Source organism: Heptranchias perlo, chromosome 2, assembly GCF_035084215.1.
Source record: "Heptranchias perlo isolate sHepPer1 chromosome 2, sHepPer1.hap1, whole genome shotgun sequence".
Lineage (NCBI taxonomy): Eukaryota > Metazoa > Chordata > Chondrichthyes > Hexanchiformes > Hexanchidae > Heptranchias > Heptranchias perlo.
This window is the reverse complement of record NC_090326.1, coordinates 118207002-118227540: the sequence shown is the minus strand read 5'-3', so window position 1 is coordinate 118227540 and position 20539 is coordinate 118207002.

The following is a 20539-nucleotide window of genomic DNA, read 5'->3' as shown; positions in this document are numbered from 1 at the left end:
CTGTGAAACAATAAATGTCACTTTGTCATCTTGGATACTGCAAGTTTATAAAACAGGAAGTTGGTCCTTCCAACCTTTTTAAATGAATTGCCAATATTATATTGCTGTGATGTTTACTGTATGTTTAATGTATGTCCTGTTTTCCTGTGTGTGGAGATTAAATAAATATTTTCAATTTATGTGTTTCAGTATTTAATATAACCAAGATGCTGGTATAGTTCATTCACCAACCATCTAAAAACACGTCTACTCAAAATAAAGGTGCTTTCAGCAAGTTATTGTAAGATTAAATGCTATTGACCATATATAGGCCATAGACTGAAAAGTTGTACGTTTAATGCCAAGTAGTTGAAGCTTTAAACAGACTTTGGCAACAAGCTGTTCCAGAAATTGAGAGTGTCTGAAATCTCTCTAATATGGTGATGATGCTTCTATTAAGGATAATTGCAGTATGTTAATCTGAGACCTGCTGTCATTATTGAATGTGGCCCCAGAGATGATACTTTTCTTTTTCTACATCTATATAATCATGCTAGCTGAGTTGCTGTTAAACCTTCTGATCGTTTATTTGATTCTTCAAGTGAAGATTAATGTTTTGTTTAAAGTGCATTATGACTAATGCACCCATTTCCTGTTTGAAGGTTTTATTTTCAGTTGCTGGTCATAGCTTGTTCCTTACTCTTTCTCTTATTATTTTGGTGGTTTCTTCATAACGACATCGTCCAACCATTTTCAGTAAAACAATGCATCGCTTTCCCCCCCTCTGTTTTTCTATCCTTATCCTTCCTCCCATGAAGGCACTGGTTGATACTATTACTTACAGCTATCCAGCCTTGCCCAAGTAGCTTTTGTCATGGCTGAGTCTAGATGGGTCACTTCAACTGAGCCTGATCCTAGCCTCAACCAAAATCTGCAAATGATGCACTTCTAGCACGGATTATCCGATAGTGATCAGGAGTTGATTTTTTTCCCCTCTTCTCTCCTAGTCTTAATAACACTGTGGCCAATTGTATCATCTCCACTGCCACGCAGAGGGCAGCTGATTCTGCACAGACCAGGAATCGATCCTGTCAACTTATTATACACAGCTCAATACCACACCACACATTGCATTTACCAACTGAGCTACCAGGGCTTTGTGGATAAATGCTTTTTAACTGGATTCAAAGCTCCTCCTGCTGGCTCTGAGTTTTAAGCTTTAGTGGTGTGGATTCATTCAAATGCCAAATTAGACGGATTTCTTTCAGAAAATAATATTTTGGGATACAGTGTTTGAGTAATTTGAGACATGACACATAGTAAGTGTAGCACGCTTGGGAGGAACAAGTGACTTTGTACCTATGGTTCCCAAAGCTTTGCACCACTGGGGGTTTCCTCGCATTATTTCTGGGTCTGTTGTAGACTAATAGAGATTGATCACTATGATTAGTCAACAACTTCATTATTGTTGTATCATGCGACTACCAGGAGGATAGTAGGCGAACTAGATGGACCTTGGTCGTTTAGCGATTCCTATGGATTGTGTACAGACTCTGCATTTACATGAAAATGCAGTGGGGATGTCAATGCCTCCAATATTTTTTCCACACATATATTCAGGGTATGGTAGCTTAGCTGTTATAATACAGGACTAGATACCCAGAATTTAAATCCCATTGTGGCAAGTTATAAAAGTGAATTCAATAAAATTGTGGGGTTAGCACCAGAGAAATGACCATGAAAGCTGCCAGATTATTGCAAAAACCCAACCGTTTCACTGATCCCCTTTGAGAGTGACCTACCACCCTACCTGGTCTAGCCTACATGTGACTCCAGTCACATGCTATGTGTTTGACTCTTAATGCTCAGCACAACCTTGAAATTTGCTGATGACACAAAAGTAAGATGTTTGGTAAACAGTGAGGAGGACTGTTAATTGGAGGGAGACGGAAGACATAAGACAGGTTAGCGGAATGGGCAGACAGGGAGAAGGGGCAATTTAATGTGGATGTGTGAGGTGAGACATTTTGGGAGAAAAAACAGGGAATGGGAGTATACACTTAATGGAAATACACTGAAGAGTGTGGATGACAAGTGACATTTAGGGGTTCAAATACACCCTGATTCAAATAATTCCCTGGAATTAAAAAGGTCAACAACATTTTGGATTTCATAAATAGAGGCATAGAGTACAAGAAGAAAGAAGTAATAATACATTTGTACAAAACAGTGGTTAGGCCATTAGTTAGAGTTCTGGGTGCAGTTTTGGGCACATACTATGGAAAGGGCATTAAAGCCGTAGAGAGCATAGATTCACCGATATTATGTCAGGGGAGAGACTTGAGATAGTGGACTACTTCTATTGGAGGTATAATAGAAGTTTTTAAAATTGTGACGAGTTTGAAAAAGTGAATAGCGAAAGACTATTTCCTCTGGTTGGGGAGTCAGGGACGAAAAGTCATCAATTTAAGTGCATGAGGAAAGAGGTTAGGAGACATTATGTAGCAGATTGTTGGAGCATAGACTGCTTTGCCACAGGGAGTGGTTAAGTCAGAGACAATTGCATCTCTTAAGGGAAAATTGGATAAATATTTATGTAGAGGAAGATACAGGGCTATGGGAAGAGAGTGGTGTAGTGGAATTAGTTTTGGTGCTCTAGCAATCTAAGGACTGCTGCCCAGGTTGGAAGAACTGGCCTACAAATATAGTTAAGCAACAGCCTACCATTGTACTCACAGAATCATATCTGTCAGCAAACATCTCAGATTCCTCCATCGCAATTCTATGTTATGCGCTGTCCCACTGGCAGAATGGACCCACCAGAGATGCGGGCATAGTGATATGCAGTCAGGTGGGAGTGGCCCTGGGAGTCCTCGACATTGACTGCAAACCCATGAAATTTCATGGCTTCAGGTCAAATAATGTCAAGGAAACCTGCTGACCAACACCTACCATCCTCCCCCTTCCCCTCCTTGACTGACGAATCAGTACATCTCCATGTTGAACATCACTTGGAGGATGCAATGAAGGAAGCAAGGGCACAGGCAATGTACTCTAGGTCGTAGACTTCAATGAAGAAAAGAGCCAGAAAGACTGAAGACAAACAAAAAGCCAGACAAAAAGCTGCGCCTCTAGCCAAGCTGTTCCAGTACAGCTACAACACTGGCATCTACCCGACAATGTGGAAAATTGCCCAGGTATGTCCTGTCCACAAAAAGCAGGACAAATCCAATCCGGCCAATTACCGCCCCATCAGCCTACTCTCAATCATCAGCAAAGTGATGGAAGGTGTCGTCGACAGTGCTATCAAGCGGCACTTACTCACCAATAACCTGCTCACCGATGCTCAGTTTGGGTTCCGCCAGGACCACTCGGCTCCAGACCTCATTACAGCCTTGGTCCAAACATGGACAAAAGAGCTGAATTCCAGAGGTGAGATGAGAGTGACTGCTCTTGACATCAAGGCAGCATTTGACCGAGTGTGGCACCAAGGAACCCTTGTAAAATTGAAGTCAATGGGAATCAGGGGGAAAACTCTCCAGTGGCTGTAGTCATACCTGGCACAAAGGAAGATGGTAGTGGTTGTTGGAGGCCAATCATCTCAGCCCCAGGGCATTGCTGCAGGAGTTCCTCAGGGCAGTGTCCTAGGCCCAACCATCTTCAGCTGCTTCATCAATGACCTTCCCTCCATCATAAGGTCAGAAATGGGGATGTTCGTTGATGACTGCACAGTGTTCAGTTCCATTCGCAACCTCTCAAATAATGAAGCAGTCCGAGCCCGCATGCAGCAAGACCTGGACAACATCCAGGCTTGGGCTGATAAGTGGCAAGTAACATTCGCGCCAGATAAGTGCCAGGCAATGACCATCTCCAACAAGAGAGAGTCTAACCACCTCCCCTTGACATTCAACGGCATTACCATCGCCGAATCCCCCACCATCAACATCCTGGGGGTCACCATTGACCAGAAACTTAACTGGACCAGCCATATAAATACTGTGGCTATGAGAGCAGGTCAGAGGCTGGGTATTCTGCAGCGAGTGACTCACCTCCTGACTCCCCAAAGCCTTTCCACCATCTACAAGGCACAAGTCAAGAGTGTGATGGAATACTCTCCACTTGCTTGGATGAGTGCAGCTCCAACAACACTCAAGAAGCTCGACACCATCCAAGATAAAGCAGCCCGCTTGATTGGCACCCCATCCACCACCCTAAACATTCACTCCCTTCACCACCGGCGCACTGTGGCTGCAGTGTGTACCATCCATAGGATGCACTGCAGAAACTCGCCAAGGCTTCTTCGACAGCACCTCCCAAACCCGCGACCTCTACCACCTAGAAGGACAAGAGCAGCAGGTACATGGGAACAACACCACTTGCACGTTCCCCTCCAAGTCACACACCATCCCGACTTGGAAATATATCGCCGTTCCTTCATTGTCGCTGGGTCAAAATCCTGGAACTCCCTTCCTAACAGCACTGTGGGAGAACCGTCACCACACGGACTGCAGCGGTTCAAGAAGGCGGCTCACCACCACCTTCTCAAGGGCAATTAGGGATGGGCAATAAATGCTGGCCTCGCCAGCAACGCCCACATCCCGTGAACGAATAAAAAAAAAATTAGAATTGGGAAGTAGGAGATGAGCAGAGAGGCAGTTACTGGAAGGGAGAGATTTTTTTTTGATCCATGAGCAATGTCATGGGGATCAACTAGTGCCACAAATAAATGTTGACTGGCTTGCTAGGAGATGAGCTCTCTGGAAATATTTTTATACCAATTGATGAGAGATTTATTCCAGTCAGGACACTGAAATGACACGAGCACAAAATATTCTAATGACCCTGCAATGGATCAAGTTTCAGAAGACTCTATTAGTGGCTCACCTGATGGCTCAGTTAGTAAATTTTCTGTCCAACATCCCAGAATTGTGGAATTGAACCATCTAAATTGGGATGGTCCCTGGATTTATCTATGCTGAGTTAGCTGATCTCAGCTGAGGTGGCAGTAGGGACATTGCGACTGACCTTAGTGCCTCAGGCTAGTGAGGGGAAAATTCAGGCCTGGTTCCTGCTTCTGATCACTATCTGGTGACCCATGTTGAACGGTGTCAGGTGATACTTTGCATAGCTGGATAATGTGCGAATATTTATTGTCTAGGTTCATACGTGAACAATAGACAGTTGGATGAAGTATAGGAGGGCGGCCAGTATCTTTGGAATTGTACCCCAGGATGAGTCAGTACCTTTAGGAGAGGGGAAATGAAACTGGAGGAGTAAAAACATACAATTAAGATAGATCTGTAGAGACTTTGAACTTTCAAATGAACTAATGTCCATCCTTAAAGACACTAGGGGGGTGATTTTAGGAGGCAAATGTGGGTGCGTTGGGGGCGGGGGGTCTCCGAAAATCACGCAAATCCCGTTTGGGTTTGGAAGCCTAGTGAAACCAGGCATGAAGGGCTGGATCAGGGAACAAGAAACAAAATAAATTAAATAAAAAAACATGCAATGAAGTGAAAATACTAAATGCACCTACCTTTGAAACCTGCTCCGATATCCGATGACTCCCGCTCTGATGTCCCCCTCTTCACTCTCCCGATGTCCCCCCAATCTCACCCTCCCGATCTTCCCCCGATCTCCCCCCAATGTCCCCCCGATCTCACGCTCCCGATCTTCCCCCTCCCCCCGATCTTCCCCTCACCTTCCCGATCTCCCCCCGATCTTCCACTCTTTCCCCCCCACCCCCCGATTGTCCCCTCTCGTCCCCGATCATCCCCTCCCCCCCGGTCTTCCAGTCCAGTACTGGATCTTCCCCTCTCCCCCCCTCCCACCCCCCTCCCCCCAGTCTTCCAGTCCAGTGCCGGATGACATCTCGCTCTATCTCTTTCTCGGCCCCCCACCCTTGCGTTGCAGCTCCTGGTGGCAGCCAGCCTGTCAATCAGGCTAGCTGCCAGGCGTGAGACGCGGAGAGGGAGCTAATCATCAGCAATCAACATGCGATCGCGTCGGAAACGGTAAGTTTGGTTCATGTGGGTTTGCCACACGCCCAATCGTCCCCCCCCCGCTGACATCCTGCCTCACCACTAATATCAGGGCCAAGGGGTAATTTATACCCCCAAGGACGGGTGGGTTGGGGGCAGGTGGGAAGGTAAAAATTGTAAAAATGTAAAACCTGACCCCAACCCACCCACTTCCGGTTTTAATAGAGGCGGGTCAGGGGGCTGGCAACCAACCCACTCTCAGGAGGTGAGTCTGCCAGTAAAATCTTTTAAGGAAGCTGCGTGCCTCCATTTTAATAGGTTTTTTATTTTTAACTCCTGGGGTCCGGGATTCCTGAGCCTTCTGTTCCACTCCACGTAAGAGGTGGTGAGAAGGGCCGGATCATCAGTTAAGTGCCTTTATTGCACTGCTTGTGGGTCAGGAGGAGCAGGAGTGTTTCCTCCAGGCCCAACAAGCTTATCTGCCGTGATCCCAAACATGCAATCAGCCGAAACCCCACCCCCCACTCACGATCAGCCGACCCCCCCACCCCCACAATATTGGACACGCCCAATGACCGACCCCCACATTTCCGACCCCCCCACGATCTCCGACCCCCCACGATCTGTGACCTCTCCCACGATCTCTGAACTCCCCACAACGATCTCCGATCCCCACCCCCCCCCCCGATGACTGATCCCCTCCCGATGTCTGGCCCCAACCCCCACCCCTGATGTCCCACTTGCCTGGCATCCGCTCCCTGGCCACTTTCCCATCTAAACAGGTAGCCAGCCTGTCAATCTGGCTGCCTGTCAGGTGGGAAACCTGCTGAAAAAAAATGAAACGACGTCCTGACATCAAAGTCGTCAGGACGCTCGAGTTCCGAGTTTCCCACCCGGAATACCTCCCCCTCTGCTCTCTTCACAGCCCCGAGTAGATGTCGGGGCCACTGCGTTTCACAATTTAATGGATGAGCCAGCTGTCAGCAACATTTAATGAAATCATGTGTTTTAACACTGAATGTGAGTTCAATGTTCTTTTGGAACACTGGGTGTGGGGTGAAACTACAATAGTGAAGAATAGTTGGATTTAAGGCCGGGTCCCTGAGCAGAAATTACAATGTTTCAGAATGGTTCTTCAGTGTCCTGGGCTGGTAATGAACCTACATTTCGACACTCACTGCTTCTGTAGAATGTTATTTCAGATTACCACTTTGGAACACAACTACGAAAGAAGAATAAAGCAGCACAGATATTCGGTATAATTACACAATCAGTTATAGTAGATTTTGGGCAGAGAAATTATGGTTGACACAATATTATTGATGTAGAAAAAAAAATCACTCGTGTTGGATAGAACTTAAACTCCTCTGAAACTTTAGTGGGTAAATGCTAGATGTGGCCTTAGAACAGAAAGGCCTCAGGCTTGAACTTTGTTCTGTGCTGAATTAGATAATCTCAGCCAGCATGACAGTGGGGGCACTACAATATTCTCAGTGCTCTTGAGAGAAAATGTTAGGGCAAATTGTTCCTGATTGCTATCCAGTGACATGTTGTATCAAATTCTAATGGCAATTCACCTCATGATCCAAGATATAGCATCATACTCTATTTACATTTATTAAAATATAATTATTTTAAAGAAACCTCTATTCAGGTCTGCTTACATATTTATTGTTTTCTGGTATATTGTATTTGTTTGCATGACTCATTGCTTAACCCCTTACAGCATGTTTCAAAGTCCTGCTGCACAGCCAAGATCTGAATTCCAAGGACATGTTCAAATCCTCATGGTCAAATCCTTCCACGACCTCGCCCCCCCACCCCCCCGACTCCCCTTTCCCTGTAACCTCCTTCAGACCTATAACCTGTTGAGAACTCTGCGTTTCTCCAACTCTGGCCTCTTGTGCATCCCCATCTCCCTTCACCCCACCATTGGCGGTGATGCCTTCAGCTGTCTAAGCCCTAACTGCTGGAATTTCCTTCCTAAACCTCTCCCCCTCACTTCTCCTTTAAGACCCTTCTTAAACCCTTTCTTTGACCAAACTATTAGTCATCTGTCCTAATGACTCCATTTTTGTCTGATTATGCTTCTGTGAAGTGTCTTGGGATGTTTTTCTATGTTAAAGATGCTATAGAAGCAATCAAAAAGGCTAATGAAATATTGATTTTTATCTCAAGAGAGTTGGAATACAAAAGTGAGGAAGTGATGCTTCAGCTGTAGGGAGTTTTGGCCAGATCCCAACTGGAATACTGCATTGAGTTTTGAGCACTGCACCTCAGGAAAGATGCATCGGCCTTGGAGGGGGCACAGCAAATGCAACAACGGTAATCACCTTCGGCAGGGTGCCACTGAAAGCATGTCCTAATGTGACCATGGTGTCTCTGAGGAAGCATCCGACATCACAATTAGTCAGGCATTTATGCACCTTAGTGGTGCAATTAGATCTACTGTGCCACATTCCTTTTGGAAAAGGAGCTTCTGCTTGCACTAATCGCCTGCCAAAGCGAGGCATGTCCACTTTTGTCCGATGGTGCGGCTGTGCAGCTATCAGCGGGTGGGTACAGCGCATTCCTTTATGCAGTCTGACCTCTGGCATCCCTCCGCAGGCCTTCTCTTCTTCCAAGCATATCAACTCAACGGATTCGCATTAGGAAATCCCTTGGTGCCAGCAATGGTACTGGGGACAAAAATTAAACAACTGTCACAAGGGCTCATGAGAGTCTCAGTTCCAGCAGTAAAAAAACCAAAACCTTTACTCCAACACACTGTCTTTTAAATGAACTGCTATCTAAATCATACTCCCTAGCAATGGTGGTTATGTGGTTTCCTGGACACAATTTGCACTTGACATGCTGCATGTGCCATATCAGGAAATTATATGAAGGATGTTCCTGCTTCTTTTTGCATAGATTAATGAAACACTTGCCTAATTCAATCAGGAGCCTCAGCTGCCAGCTCCATCACTGACTGCAAAGTTCAATGAGGTGACTTGTAAGTGGAGATCAGTCAGGAGTGATATTCTCCAAATTTAATTCTCTGTTATGTGCCGCCTTTGCCCATTCTGGAGCCGTAACATATATTTAAGATTGACCACCTGCTGTCTAAATAAGCTCTTTTGAAACATTCCATATAACCCAGTCTGAAAGATATTGATTATTGTTGTGGGTTTAAGCCCACACCAGGCTCGGACTCATGTGGGAGATTTTCTACTTGAGTACAAAATGGGTGTGATATTGGCGGTGTGCCCGTGGTGCCCGCCCAACACGGCCGTCTGTTTTCCAGTTCAGATCTCATTAACATTTTTCTAGTGAGCAGCAGGCGCCAAATGGGCACTCCCCTGCAGCTTGCCAGTTTCCTGCGGTGGAAAATCGGCCGGCTGAAGCATGCAGCTGGCCAGCAGGTAAGGCCTGTTCACAGGGTAGGGTGGTGAGGGGGATGCATGAGAATGAGCTGGCAGTGTGCCAGAAGATCTTTGTGAGGCCTGGAGGAATACTGCTGTTCCTCCTGGCCCCACAAAAATCTTAAAGAGAAACAAAATACTTTAAGGACCGCCAAGTTGGCCTCTCAATGCCTGGAGAAAGTGAGGCTAGTATGCGCCTTGCATGATCCACCCATTCCTCCATGAAAATTGTAATTTGGGTCCTCCAACAGGCGTAGGACCCCATTTTGCATATGTGGGCAGGAGCTTGGATGTCTATTTAAAGCTCTGCCTGAAAATTGAGTCAGATAGGTAAATGGGTGCACAAAGTCCCCACCAGATTTGCCCCTGCTGGTCACCCATTTTTCAAGCGAGATTGACAATCAAGGTTGACACTTCAATGCAATACTGAAGGAGGGCTTCATAGCCAGAGGTGCTGTTTTTCAGATGAAATGTTCAACTGAGGTCCCATCTGCCTATTCTGGTGATTCAAGTGGATGCAGGGAATTCTCCTGATGTCCCGGACAGCATTTTGCCCTCCAAACACTACCGAAAAGAGTTTAACTGGTCATTCATCTAATTTGTTGTTTGTAGGACTTTGATGAGCCAAATTGGCTGTCACATTTGCCTACATAACAACAGTGAATGCACTTCAAAAGTAATTAATTTGTTGTGAAGTGTGTTGGAATGTCCTGAGAATGTGATAAATCATAGATAAATGCAAGTTCTTTCTTTCTTCACTAAGCCATATCTGTCTACAGCAGGACCACAATACAAGGCTGAGTGAAGTGTAACTTAACTCTTAGTTATCTGTTTTTAATACAACTGGACATTCGCTCTCTCTCTCTCTCTCTGCCTTTCGGGTCTCTTTCTCTCTTTGTCTGTGTAATCTGACCCATTGTGTATTCAGTATACTGGGACCTACTGTTTTCCGTGGCTAACCTGTCTGAACACCAACGACACCTTTGATTGGTGTGATCGTGTCCCAGCCTAATATAAGATATGCGATTTGAGAACCTTTCATTCACTCACTCACCTGACGAAGGAGATAATCTCCGAAAGCTTGTGATTTTCAAATAAAACTGTTGGACTATAACCCGGTGTTGTAAGATTCCTTACATTAACTCTTACTTGTCAGATTGTAAACAATTTTACAACACCAAGTTATAGTCCAGCAATTTTATTTTAAATTCACAAGCTTTCGGAGGCTACCTCCTTCCTCAGGTGAACGATGTGGAAATGAAAAAACATTCATTTCCACATCGTTCACCCGAGGAAGGAGGTAGCCTTACTTGTCAGAGGCAACAAAGAGTAATTGGACACAGAGATGCATTACCAACACCACTTTAATATAACAATATTTATGATAATACAATTCGTACCTTTATTGGCTTAGGTATTGGTGATCACAGTAAAAATAAACTGATACCTAATATCAATCAATAGAATCTAAATCATCATATGTGCAACTGAATACTTAGAAGTAATGGTGCTATCAATCATTTGGAGGGGGAAAAGGAAGGCCAGAGGCAGCAGCAGTTGCTAGCTGAAGAAATATTTAACAATATTTCAGACATAGCTGCGTTTTGTTTAGTAACAGTATAACAGTTATGTTCCATGTCCAAGAGAACAGTACACATCCATACTTGACAAATCACTGGTAGTCTCCCAGTGTTAATGCTGTCCCTTGAGTGACATGAGCATAAAATCATACAACCTCTTTCCTTGTATAACAGACTGGTTCTGTCATTCCACTTCCCACTGGGCTGATATGACCTCACCCCTGGGGTTGTCTTCAGTGAGTCATAGTCTGTGGTCATCACTTCTCTTTGCCTTCTATTTCCATGTGTAGCTAAACTTTTACATATTACACTTTCTCTCTTGGCTGTTATACTGTTCTTTCTCTCTGTATATTGAGCTCAGGCTACTAAATTAACTGCTGCAATATACTTACCGCCTCTACTTCTATGTTGATCTAAAACAACTTTAACAACATATCAACTTTCTTAAATCTTCTTTTACATTTGTATACAGTCTCTCAACTTAACGACAACAAATTGACTGCTATAGACTGCAGGCCTTCAAGTAACAGGTGACAGAGACAATCACAATGGCCCTGATTAACTGCAGGCCACTCAAACATGTTTCCTTGGACATGTCGAAGTATCTCATACATTGGCAGTTTGCCCACTGAATGGAGCAGTTTTGAATGCTGGCAGATCTACTCTGACGGTGGCTTTGGATTTCTTCAGCTAGCAGCTGCTGCCTCTGGCCTTCCTTTTCCCCATCCAAATGCTTGATAGCACCATTACTCCTAAGTACTCAGTGAAATGTATGCTTGCTTTGTTCAGTTGGTAACATTGTTACTTCTGGGTTAGAAGGTTCTAAGTTAAATGGTTAATCTGTGTTGATACTTGAGTACAGCACTGAGAATGTGCTGCATTGTTGGATGTGCAATCCTTTGCATAAGATGTTAAAGCAAGTTTCCATCTGCTTGCTTCAGTGGTTTGGGAGAATTTTAAAGATCCTGTGGTACTAGCACATGGAAGTCCTCCCAGAGTCCTGGACAACTTGCCTCCCTCATCCAATACCATGAAAATACAAATTGACTGGACAATCATCTCATGGATGTTTGTGGGATATTGATGGTGCTGCACTGGAATGTCAACCTAGATTATTTGTTCAAGTCCTGGAGTACGTCTGGATCACACGGACTTCTGACTTATAAGCAATAGTACTACCAACTGAGCCAAGCTGACATAATATTGCCCATTGCTATTGCCTTTTTGACATGCATTACTACAGCGTGCAACAATTAACTTATAGGAAACATTTCATTTCAAGCCTTAATGGGAAAGGGCAGGTAAATGGAATTAGAGTAGATAGCTCCAGTTGTAAAGCTAGCACGAGGATATGTGTGATGGGCTGACTGGCTTCCTTCTGTGCTGTAATTTCTATGATACCGGAGAAACATGAGCTAATTATGGCCAGTCTGCACAGATTTCTAAAAGGCTTTGACCAATCTTATAGAACTTTATGAGGATAGATAATGGAAATAAAGTGGATGTAGTTTATATGAAATTTCAAAACGCATTTAATAAGGTATCACATAACATAGGAACATAGGAACAGGAGCAGGCCATTCAGCCACTCGAGCCTATTCTGCCATTCAATGAGATCATGGTTGATCTTTTTCCAAATTCCATTTACCCGCCTTGGCGCCATATCCCTCAATAACGTTGGCTAGCAAAAATCTATCGATCTCAGTCTTGAAAATTTCAATTGACCTAACATCCACAGCCTTTTGGGGAGAGAGTTCCAGATTTCTACTACCCTTCGTGTGAAAAAGTGCTTCCTGATTTCACTCCTCAATAACTTAGCTCTAATTTTAAGATTGTTCTGGATTCCCCCACAAGAGGAAATAGTTTCTCTGTATCCACTCTATTGAATCACTTTATCATTTTAAACACCTTGATTAGATGACCCCAAAACCTTCTAAACTCAAGGGAACACAAACCAAGCTTGAATGGCCTACTCCTGTCCCTGTGTTCTCAGAATGGATAAGTACAGTAAGTGGTGTTCCACAGGGGTTTGGGGCTACTCTTCCTATATTACTATAAGTCATAATAAGAATAAAACCAGACGGACCACCCGGCATCTGACCACTAGGCACCGGACACGACAAAGGCAAACCAAGCCCAGTCGACCCTGCAAAGTCCTCCTCACGAGCATCTGGGGACTTGTGGCAAAATTGGGAGAGCTGTCCCACAGACTAGTCAAGCAACAGCCTGACATAGCCATACTCACAGAATCATACCTTTCAGCCAACGTTCCAGATTCTTCCATCACCATCCCTGGGTATGTCCTGTCCCACTGGCAGGACAGACCAACCAGAGGTGGCGGTACAGTGATATACAGTCAGGAGGGAGTGGCCCTGGGAGTCCTCAACATTGACTCTGGACCCCGTGAAATCTCATGGGGAAGGAAACATGGGCAAGGAAACCTCCTGCTGATTACCACCTACTGCCCTCCCTCAGCTGATGAATCAGTCCTCCTCCATGTTGAGCACCACTTGGAGGAAGCACTGAGGGTAGCAAGGGCACAGACTTCAATGTCCATCACCAAGAGAGGCTCGGTAACACCACTACTGACTGAGCTGGCCAAGTCCTGAAGAAAATAGCTGCCAGACTGGGCCTGCGGCAAGTGGTGAGCGAACCAACACGAGGGATAAACCTACTTGACCTCGTCCTCACCAATCTACCTGTCGCAGATGCATCTGTCCATAACAGTATTGGTAGGAGTGACCACTCGTGGAGATGAAGTCCCGTCTTCGCACTGAGGATACCATCCAATGTGTTGTGTGGCACTATCACCGTGCTAAATGGGATAGATTCAGAACAGATCTAGCAGCTCAAAACTGGGCATCCAGGAGGTGCTGTGGGCCATCAGCAGCAGCAGAATTGTATTCCAGCACAATCTGTAATCTCATGGCCCGGCATATTCCTCACTCTACCATTACCAGCAAGTCAGGGGATCAACCCTGGTTCAATGAGGAGTGTAGAATAGCATGCCAGGAGCAGCACCAGGCGTATCTAAAAATGAGGTGCCAAACGGGTGAAGGTACAACTCAGGACTATATGCACGCTAAATAGTGGAAGCAACAACCAACAACCAACGGATCAGATCAAAGCTCTGCAGTCCTGCCACATCCAGTCGTGAATGGTGGTGGACGATTAAACAACTAACGGGAGGAGGAGGCTCTGGGAACATCTCCATCCTCAATGATGGCGGAGTCCAGCACGTGAGTGCAAAAGACAAGGCTGAAGCGTTTGCAACCATTTTCAGCCAGAAGTGCCGAGTGGATGATCCATCTCAGCCTGCTCCCGATATCCCCACCAGCACAGAAGCCAGTCTTCAGCCAATTCGATTCACTCCACGTGACATCAAGAAATGGATGAGTTCACTGGATACAGAAAAGGCTATGGGCCCCGACAACATCCCGGCTGTAGTGCTGAAGACTTGCGCTCCAGAACTAGCCGCGCCTCCAGCCAAACTGTTCAGTACAGCTACAACACCGGCATCTACCCGACAATGTGGAAAATTGCCCAGGTATGTCCTGTCCATAAAAAGCAGGACAAATCCAATCCGGCCAATTACCGCCCCATCAGCCTACTCTCAATCATCAGCAAAGTGATGGAAGGTGTCTTCGACAGTGCTATCAAGTGGCACTCACCAATAACCTGCTCACCGATGCTCAGTTTGGGTTCCGCCAGGACCACTCGGCTCCAGACCTCATTACAGCCTTGGTCCAAACATGGACAGAAGAGCTGAATTCCAGAGGTGAGGTGAGAGTGACTGCTCTTGACATCAAGGCAGCATTTGACTGAGTGTGGCAACAAGGAGCCCTAGTAAAATTGAAGTCAATGGGAATCAGGGGGAAAACTCTCCAGTGGCTGGAGTCATACCTGGCACAAAGGAAGATGGTAGTGGTTGTTGGAGGCCAATCATCTCAGCCCCAGGACATTGCTGCAGGAGTTCCTCAGGGCAGTGTCCTAGGCCCAACCATCTTCAGCTGCTTCATCAATGACCTTCCCTCCATTATAAGGTCAGAAATGGGGGTGTTTACTGATGATTGCACAGTGTTAATTCCATTCAAAAACCCTCAGATAATGAAGCAGTTCATGCCCACATGCAGCAAGACCTAGACAACATCCAGGCTTGGGCTGATAAGTGGCAAGTAACATTTGCGCCAGACAAGTGCTAGGCAATGACCATCTCCAACAAGAGAGAGTCTAACCACCTCCCCTTGACATTCAACAGCATTACCATCACCGAATCCTCCACCATCAACATCCTGGGGGTCACCATTGATCAGAAACCTAACTGGACCAGCCACATAAATACTGTGGTTTTAAGAGCAGGTCAGAGGCTGGGTATTCTGCAGCGAGTGACTCACCTCCTGACTCCCCAAAGCCTTTCCACCATCTACAAGGCACAAGTCAGGAGTGTGATGGAATACCCTCCACTTGCCTGCATGAGTGCAGCTCCTACAACACTCAAGAAGCTCGACACCATCCAGGACAAAGCAGCCCGCTTGACTGGCACCCCATCCACCACCTTAAACATTCACTCCCTTCACCACCGGCGCACCGTGGCTGCAGTATGTACCATCCACAGGATGCACTGCGGCAACTCGCCAAGGCTTCTTCAACAGCACCTCCCAAACCTGTGACCTCTACCACCTAGAAGGACAAGGGCAACAGGCACATGGGAACAACACCACCTGCACGTTCCCCTCCAAGTCACACACCATCCCGACTTGGAAATATATCGCCGTTCCTTCATTGTCGCTGGGTCAAAATCCTGGAACTCCCTTCTTAACAGCTCTGTGGGAGAACCGTCACCACACGGACTGCAGCAGTTCAAGAAGGCGGCTCACCACCACCTTCTCAAGGGCAATTAGGGATGGGCAATAAATGCTGACCTCGCCAGCGACGCCCACATCCCATGAACAAATAAAAAAAAATGCATAAATGATCTCGTCCTAGGAATTAAGGGAACACTAACCAAATTTTCCTGCAACGGCAAGTTCACAGATCTCACCATCGGTACTTTCTCTATATTTTCCAGAATTCCTAATTAGAATATGCTGCAGCGAGCATGGTGGTGAATCGGAAATGATGCAGCCATTTTTTCCATCGATTCAACCAATATATTAAACATGGTGGCAGAGGACTTAAAACCGGCTTTTATTCGAAGCCGAAGTATGGCACTCATCAAAAGCGATCATCTCACAAGGCCGATTTCTTCTAGTTGGAATTAGTTGGCCTCCTTCCATTTAGACCATGTTGTTAAAGTTTATTAATTTGAGTACAGAGATTCCATGGGTTTGCTGATCCTGTTTTCTATCTGCATACCAGTCCATATAGGAACATAGGAACAGGAGTAGGCCATTCAGCCCCTCGTGCCTGCTCCACCATTTGATAAGATCATGGCTGATCTGTGATCTAACTCCGTATACCCACCTTTGGCCCATATCCCTTAATACCTTTGGTTGCCAAAAAGCTATCTCTCAGATTTAAATTTAGCAATTGAGCTATGTAAGCTAATGGAATGGTTTACTGTAATTGTGCCAGCAATTCTTAAAGTAAATGATCTATGAGCAATAAATCATGCCACTGCCAGGCCACCAGCACCATTATTTTTAAATAGCATGAAAACTGGCGATAATCCAGCAAAATTGTGATTGCCATTGTTTTTAATGGGAGCAGAGCTATGAAAATGACCGTCCAACTATTTTCGGCAAGGAGTAACAGCAAATTGGTATGAAAGATCCAGGAAAATATGGAACGCCATAATTAGTGGTGTAAGTCACTTACTCCATAATTTCCTCTTTCTTTTGCGCCATTCAAGGGTACCGCTGACATAGATGCGACATAATAATGTCGGAAGTCCCTAGGAAAATTTGGGCCACAATCAAAATTTCTGTTGACACCAAATCATTTGATATGGCAAATTGTGACAAAGATTGTGAAAGCCTACAGGAGGACATAGAGAAGATACCAGGATGGACAGACAGATGGCAGATACAGGGCAATGTAGAAAAATGTGAAGTAATATATACTGGAAGAATAAGGAAAGGAATTATACCCTAAATGATAAGGAGTAGAGGAGCAGAAGAACTTCAATGTGCAGATACAAGAGTCATTAAAGGCAGCAGCATAAATTGTGTTTTGCCTTCACTACTTTATAACCTTGAGAAGGATCATCTAGACCCAGCTGATGATCATCTAGAACAGTAGGCACTGTTCTCAGTAAAACCTTCTGGTAACCGAGGATGTATAGGTCTAAGTCTGAGTTTTGGTTTTGTAGAAGTCAAGGATTAGCTCTTTGTTTTACAGACTGTCTGTACTGTGGTTTAGAATTGTCAAATTTCCTATAATTACACAAACACTCCAGCAAATAAAAGAATTTTCTATATAAACGTAAAATAACTTTTTGTTTAATTTGTTCTTAGGTTGTGGGTGATGCTGCTATGAAGCAAGGCTGCATTTATTGCCTATCTCTAGTTTCCCTGAGAAGGTGGTCGTGGGCTTTCTCCTTGAGCTGCACCGATGGTTCGCCTATAATACTGTTAGGTGGGTAATTACAGGATTTTGACTCAGTGATGATGAAGTAACAGTGATACATGTCTGAGTCAGGATGGTGTGTGGAGGGGAACTTGGAGGTGATGGTGTTCCCATGATCTTGCTGCTCTCATCTTTCTTGGCGGTGGTGGTCACAGGCTGGGAGGCTCTGTCAAAGTAAGCTTTGTGAGTTGCTGCAGTGCTGCAGTGGTGGATGGAGTGGGTATTGAGTGCAGTGGTGGAGAGAGTGGGTATTGAGTGCAGTGGTGGAGAGAGTGGGTTTTGAGCGCAGTGGTGGAGGGAGTGGGTATTGAGTGCAGTGGTGGAGGGAGTGGGTATTGAGCGCAGTGGTGGAGGGAGTGGGCATTGAGTGCAGTGGTGGAGGGAGTGGGTATTGAGCGCAGTGGTGGAGGAAGTGGGTATTGAGCGCAGTGGTGGAGGGAGTGGGTATTGAGTGCAGTGGTGGAGGGAGTGGGTATTGAGCGCAGTGGTGGAGGGAGTGGGTATTGAGTCCAGTGGTGGAGGGAGTGGGTATTGAGCGCAGTGGTGGAGGGAGTGGGCATTGAGTGCAGTGGTGGAGGGAGTGGGTATTGAGTGCAGTGGTGGAGGGAGTGGGTATTGAGTCCAGTGGTGGAGGGAGTGGGTATTGAGCTCAGTGGTGGAGGGAGTGGGTATTGAGTCCAGTGGTGGAGGGAGTGGGTATTGAGCGCAGTGGTGGAGGAAGTGGGTATTGAGTCCAGTAGTGGAGGGAGTGGGTATTGAATGCAGTGGTGGAGGAAGTGGGTATTGAGTGCAGTGGTGGAGGAAGTGGGTATTGAGTCCAGTAGTGGAGGGAGTGGGTATTGAATGCAGTGGTGGAGGAAGTGGGTATTGAGTGCAGTGGTGGAGGGAGTGGGTATTGAGTGCAGTGGTGGAGGGAGTGGGTATTGAGTGCAGTGGTGGAGGGAGTGGGTATTGAGTCCAGTGGTGGAGGGAGTGGGTATTGAATGCAGTGGTGGAGGAAGTGGGTATTGAGTGCAGTGGTGGAGGGAGTGGGTATTGAGCGCAGTGGTGGAGGGAGTGGGTATTGAGTCCAGTGGTGGAGGGAGTGGGTATTGAGTCCAGTAGTGGAGGGAGTGGGTATTGAGCGCAGTGGTGGAGGAAGTGGGTATTGAGTCGAATGGTGGAGGGAGTGGGTATTGAGTGCAGTGGTGGAGGGAGTGGGTATTGAGTCCAGTGGTGGAGGGAGTGGGTATTGAGTGCAGTGGTGGAGGGAGTGGGTATTGAGTGCAGTGGTGGAGGGAGTGGGTATTGAGTGCAGTGGTGGAGGGAGTGGGTATTGAGTGCAGTGGTGGAGGGAGTGGGTATTGAGTCCAGTGGTGCAGGGAGTGGGTATTGAGCGCAGTGGTGGAGGGAGTGGGTATTGAGTCCAGTGGTGCAGGGAGTGGGTATTGAGTCCAGTGGTGGAGGAAGTGGGTATTGAGTCGAGTGGTGGAGGGAGTGGGTATTGAATGCAGTGGTGGAGGGAGTGGGTATTGAGTGCAGTGGTGGAGGGAGTGGGTATTGAGTGCAGTGGTGGAGGGAGTGGGTATTGAGTCCAGTGGTGGAGGGAGTGGGCATTGAGTGCAGTGGTGGAGGGAGTGGGTATTGAGTCCAGTGGTGGAGGGAGTGGGTATTGAGTGCAGTGGTGGAGGGAGTGGGTATTGAGTGCAGTGGTGGAGGAAGTGGGTATTGAGTGCAGTGGTGGAGGGAGTGGGTATTGAGTCCAGTGGTGGAGGGAGTGGGTATTGAGCGCAGTGGTGGAGGAAGTGGGTATTGAGCGCAGTGGTGGAGGGAGTGGGTATTGAGTCCAGTGGTGGAGGGAGTGGGTATTGAGTCCAGTAGTGGAGGGAGTGGGTATTGAGCGCAGTGGTGGAGGGAGTGGGTATTGAGTCCAGTGGTGCAGGGAGTGGGTATTGAGTCCAGTGGTGCAGGGAGTGGGTATTGAGTCCAGTGGTGGAGGAAGTGGGTATTGAGCGCAGTGGTGGAGGGAGTGGGTATTGAGTGCAGTGGTGGAGGGAGTGGGTATTGAGTGCAGTGGTGGAGGGAGTGGGTATTGAGTGCAGTGGTGGAGGGAGTGGGTATTGAGTGCAGTGGTGGAGGGAGTGGGTATTGAGTGCAGTGGTGGAGGGAGTGGGTATTGAGTCCAGTGGTGCAGGGAGTGGGTATTGAGTCCAGTGGTGCAGGGAGTGGGTATTGAGTCCAGTGGTGGAGGAAGTGGGTATTGAGTCGAGTGGTGGAGGGAGTGGGTATTGAATGCAGTGGTGGAGGGAGTGGGTATTGAGTGCAGTGGTGGAGGGAGTGGGTATTGAGTGCAGTGGTGGAGGGAGTGGGTATTGAGTCCAGTGGTGGAGGGAGTGGGCATTGAGTGCAGTGGTGGAGGGAGTGGGTATTGAGTGCAGTGGTGGAGGGAGTGGGTATTGAGTCCAGTGGTGGAGGGAGTGGGTATTGAGTCCAGTGGTGGAGGGAGTGGGTATTGAGTCCAGTAGTGGAGGGAGTGGGTATTGAGCGCAGTGGTGGAGGAAGTGGGTATTGAGCGCAGTGGTGGAGGGAGTGGGTATTGAGTGCAGTGGTGGAGGGAGTGGGTATTGAGTGCAGTGGTGGAGGGAGTGGGTATTGAGTGCAGTGGTGGAGGGAGTGGGTATTGAGTCCAGTGGTGCAGGGAGTGGGTATTGAGTCCAGTGGTGCAGGGAGTGGGTATTGAGTCCAGTGGTGGAGGAAGTGGGTATTGAGTCGAGTGGTGGAGGGAGTGGGTATTGAATGCAGTGGTGGAGGGAGTGGGTATTGAGTGCAGTGGTGGAGGGAGTGGGTATTGAGTGCAGTGGTGGAGGGAGTGGGTATTGAGTCCAGTGGTGGAGGGAGTGGGCATTGAGTGCAGTGGTGGAGGGAGTGGGTATTGAGTGCAGTGGTGGAGGGAGTGGGTATTGAGTGCAGTGGTGGAGGGAGTGGGTATTGAGTCCAGTGGTGGAGGGAGTGGGTATTGAGTGCAGTGGTGGAGGGAGTGGGTATTGAGTGC